Below are 5,000 nucleotides of genomic sequence, written 5' to 3'. Positions count from 1 at the left end.
AAAGTTGTTGTACCATAGGCACGAGAAAAGTTGTTGTACCATAGGCACGAGAAAAGCTGTCATACCAGGGGCACGGAGGAAAGTTGTTGTACCATAGGCACGAGAAAAGTTGTCGTACCATAGGCACGAGAAAAGTTGTCGTACCATAGGCACGAGTGGTGTGTGTGTGTGGCAAAGTGCTACTGAGCGGTGTACCAGGGGCACGGCGAAAAGTTGTTGTACCATAGGCACGAGAAAAGTTGTTGTACCACAGGCACGAGAAAAGCTGTCATACCAGGGGCACGGAGGAAAGTTGTTGTACCATAGGCACGAGAAAAGTTGTCGTACCATAGGCACGAGGAGAGTTTGTGTGGCAAAGTGCTACTGAGCGGTGTACCAGGGGCACGGCGAAAAGTTGTTGTACCATAGGCACGAGAAAAGTTGTCGTACCATAGGCACGAGAAAAGTTGTCGTACCATAGGTACGAGGAGTGTGTGTGTGGCAAAGTGCTACTGAGCGGTGTACCAGGGGCACGGCGAAAAGTTGTTGTACCATAGGCACGAGAAAAGTTGTTGTACCATAGGCACGAGAAAAGCTGTCGTACCAGGGGCACGGAGGAAAGTTGTTGTACCATAGGCACGAGAAAAGTTGTCGTACCATAGGCACGAGGAGAGTTTGTGTGGCAAAGTGCTACTGAGCGGTGTACCAGGGGCACGGCGAAAAGTTGTTGTACCATAGGCACGAGAAAAGTTGTCGTACCATAGGCACGAGAAAAGTTGTCGTACCATAGGTACGAGGAGTGTGTGTGTGGCAAAGTGCTACTGAGCGGTGTACCAGGGGCACGGCGAAAAGTTGTTGTACCATAGGCACGAGAAAAGTTGTTGTACCATAGGCACGAGAAAAGCTGTCGTACCAGGGGCACGGAGGAAAGTTGTTGTACCATAGGCACGAGAAAAGTTGTCGTACCATAGGTACGAGGAGAGTTTGTGTGGCAAAGTGCTACTGAGCGGTGTACCAGGGGCACGGCGAAAAGTTGTTGTACCATAGGCACGAGAAAAGTTGTCGTACCATAGGCACGAGAAAAGTTGTCGTACCATAGGTACGAGGAGAGTTTGTGTGGCAAAGTGCTACTGAGCGGTGTACCAGGGGCACGGCGAAAAGTTGTTGTACCATAGGCACGAGAAAAGTTGTCGTACCATAGGCACGAGAAAAGTTGTCGTACCATAGGTACGAGGAGTGTGTGTGTGGCAAAGTGCTACTGAGCGGTGTACCAGGGGCACGGCGAAAAGTTGTTGTACCATAGGCACGAGAAAAGTTGTTGTACCATAGGCACGAGAAAAATTGTTGTACCATAGGCACGAGAAAAGTTGTCGTACCATAGGTACGAGAAAAGTTGTCGTACCATAGGCACAAGCAGTGCGTGCGTGTGTGTGGCAAAGTGTTTCTGCGCAGTGTACCAGGGGCATGTTTGAATTTACATTCTGGAGTACCAGGGGCACGAGGATTTTGCCAGTGGTGTTTTGCTTTGTCAGTGGGAGGGGGCTTAAGTGTGGGTCCACGGGGCATGCTGGAGGTCAAGGTCCATGCTGGATATGCGCTGGAGGGTAACTGCAGGAGAAGGAAAGCTAGTGGGGGATTAGAGCAGGGGAGGATGTGCGTCCCCGGGGCCTGCTGGAGGTCAAGGTCCATGCTGGATATGCGCTGGAGCGTAACTACAAGAAAGGTAAGCTAGTGGGGGATTAGAGCAGGGGAGGATGTGCGTCCCCGGGGCCTGCTGGAGGTCAAGGGCCATGCTGGATATGCGCTGGAGCGTAACTACAAGAAAGGTAAGCTAGTGGGGGACTAGAGCAGGGGAGGATGTGCGTCCCCGGGGCATGCTGGAGGTCAAGGGCCATGCTGGATATGCGGTGGAGGGTAACTGCAGGAGAAGGAAAGCTCATGGGGGATTAGAGCGGAGGAGTATGTGGGTCCTCGGGGCCTGCTGGAGGGCAAGGGCCATGCTGGATTTGTGGTGGAGGGTAACTGCGGGAGAAGGAAAGCTAGTGGGGGAGTAGAGCAGAGGAGTATGTTGGTCCCCGGGGCCTGCTGGAGGTCCAGGTCCCTGCCCGATGTGAGTAGCAGCAGGGCCAGCGCGCCCAGGAGCACATCTTTTTCGACCGTGAAGGAGACAGGAGGCCGACTCACTGCCTCGGCTAAATGGAGAGGGAATTTCAGAAGGGCCAGGGCAAAAGCATGGACCTTTTCAGCTGTAAGGGAGGCAAGAGCAAGGTGTGATGTAGGTCCCCGGGGCCTGCTGGAGGTCCAGGTCCATGCCCGATGTGAGTAGCAGCAGGGCCAGCGCGCCCAGGAGCACATCTTTTTCGACCGTAAAGGGAGACAGGAGGCCGACTCACTGCCTCGGCTAAATGGAGAGGGAATTTCAGAAGGGCCAGGGCACAAGCATGGACCTTTTTCAGCTGCAAGGGAGGGAAGAGCAATGTGCGATGTAGGTCCCCGGGGCCTGCTGGAGGTCCAGGTCCATGCCCGATGTGAGTAGCAGCAGGGCCAGCGCGCCCAGGAGCACATCTTTTTCGACCGTAAAGGAGAGAGGAGGCCGACTCTCTGCCTCGGCTAAATGGAGAGGGAATTTCAGCAGGGCCAGGGCACAGGCATGGACCTTTTTCAGCTGTAAGGGAGGCAAGAGCAAGGTGTGATGTAGGTCCCCGGGGCCTGCTGGAGGTCCAGGTCCATGCCCGATGTGAGTAGCAGCAGGGCCAGCGCGCCCAGGAGCACATCTTTTTCGACCGTAAAGGGAGACAGGAGGCCGACTCACTGCCTCGGCTAAATGGAGAGGGAATTTCAGCAGGGCCAGGGCACAGGCATGGACCTTTTTCAGCTGTAAGGGAGGCAAGAGCAAGGTGCGATGTAGGTCCCCGGGGCCTTTTGTCGTACCATAGGCACGAGTGGTGTGTGTGTGTGGCAAAGACTTTCTGCGCAGTGTCCCAGGGGCACGGGGAAAGGTTGTTGTACCATAGGCACGAGAAAAGTTGTCGTACCATAGGCACGAGAAAAGTTGTCGTACCATAGGCACGAGTGGTGTGTGTGTGTGTGGCAAAGTGCTACTGAGCGGTGTACCAGGGGCAGGGCGAAAAGTTGTTGTACCATAGGCACGAGAAAAGTTGTTGTACCATAGGCACGAGAAAAGCTGTCATACCAGGGGCACGGAGGAAAGTTGTTGTACCATAGGCACGAGAAAAGTTGTCGTACCATAGGCACGAGGAGAGTTTGTGTGGCAAAGTGCTACTGAGCGGTGTACCAGGGGCACGGCGAAAAGTTGTTGTACCATAGGCACGAGAAAAGTTGTCGTACCATAGGCACGAGAAAAGTTGTCGTACCATAGGTACGAGGAGTGTGCGTGTGTGGCAAAGTGCTACTGAGCGGTGTACCAGGGGCACGGCGAAAAGTTGTTGTACCATAGGCACGAGAAAAGTTGTTGTACCATAGGCACGAGAAAAGCTGTCATACCAGGGGCACGGAGGAAAGTTGTTGTACCATAGGCACGAGAAAAGTTGTCGTACCATAGGCACGAGAAAAGTTGTCGTACCATAGGCACGAGTGGTGTGTGTGTGTGGCAAAGTGCTACTGAGCGGTGTACCAGGGGCACGGCGAAAAGTTGTTGTACCATAGGCACGAGAAAAGTTGTTGTACCACAGGCACGAGAAAAGCTGTCATACCAGGGGCACGGAGGAAAGTTGTTGTACCATAGGCACGAGAAAAGTTGTCGTACCATAGGCACGAGGAGAGTTTGTGTGGCAAAGTGCTACTGAGCGGTGTACCAGGGGCACGGCGAAAAGTTGTTGTACCATAGGCACGAGAAAAGTTGTCGTACCATAGGCACGAGAAAAGTTGTCGTACCATAGGTACGAGGAGTGTGTGTGTGGCAAAGTGCTACTGAGCGGTGTACCAGGGGCACGGCGAAAAGTTGTTGTACCATAGGCACGAGAAAAGTTGTTGTACCATAGGCACGAGAAAAGCTGTCGTACCAGGGGCACGGAGGAAAGTTGTTGTACCATAGGCACGAGAAAAGTTGTCGTACCATAGGCACGAGGAGAGTTTGTGTGGCAAAGTGCTACTGAGCGGTGTACCAGGGGCACGGCGAAAAGTTGTTGTACCATAGGCACGAGAAAAGTTGTCGTACCATAGGCACGAGAAAAGTTGTCGTACCATAGGTACGAGGAGTGTGTGTGTGGCAAAGTGCTACTGAGCGGTGTACCAGGGGCACGGCGAAAAGTTGTTGTACCATAGGCACGAGAAAAGTTGTTGTACCATAGGCACGAGAAAAGCTGTCGTACCAGGGGCACGGAGGAAAGTTGTTGTACCATAGGCACGAGAAAAGTTGTCGTACCATAGGTACGAGGAGAGTTTGTGTGGCAAAGTGCTACTGAGCGGTGTACCAGGGGCACGGCGAAAAGTTGTTGTACCATAGGCACGAGAAAAGTTGTCGTACCATAGGCACGAGAAAAGTTGTCGTACCATAGGTACGAGGAGTGTGTGTGTGGCAAAGTGCTACTGAGCGGTGTACCAGGGGCACGGCGAAAAGTTGTTGTACCATAGGCACGAGAAAAGTTGTTGTACCATAGGCACGAGAAAAGTTGTCGTACCATAGGTACGAGGAGAGTTTGTGTGGCAAAGTGCTACTGAGCGGTGTACCAGGGGCACGGCGAAAAGTTGTTGTACCATAGGCACGAGAAAAGTTGTCGTACCATAGGCACGAGAAAAGTTGTCGTACCATAGGTACGAGGAGTGTGTGTGTGGCAAAGTGCTACTGAGCGGTGTACCAGGGGCACGGCGAAAAGTTGTTGTACCATAGGCACGAGAAAAGTTGTTGTACCATAGGCACGAGAAAAATTGTTGTACCATAGGCACGAGAAAAGTTGTCGTACCATAGGTACGAGAAAAGTTGTCGTACCATAGGCACAAGCAGTGCGTGCGTGTGTGTGGCAAAGTGTTTCTGCGCAGTGTACCAGGGGCATGTTTGAATT

The sequence above is a fragment of the Maylandia zebra genome, unplaced genomic scaffold, assembly GCF_041146795.1.
Source record: "Maylandia zebra isolate NMK-2024a unplaced genomic scaffold, Mzebra_GT3a scaffold34, whole genome shotgun sequence".
In the NCBI taxonomy this organism is placed as follows: domain Eukaryota; kingdom Metazoa; phylum Chordata; class Actinopteri; order Cichliformes; family Cichlidae; genus Maylandia; species Maylandia zebra.
The sequence above is the reverse complement of the archived record's forward strand: the minus strand, read 5'-3'. Positions refer to the sequence as shown.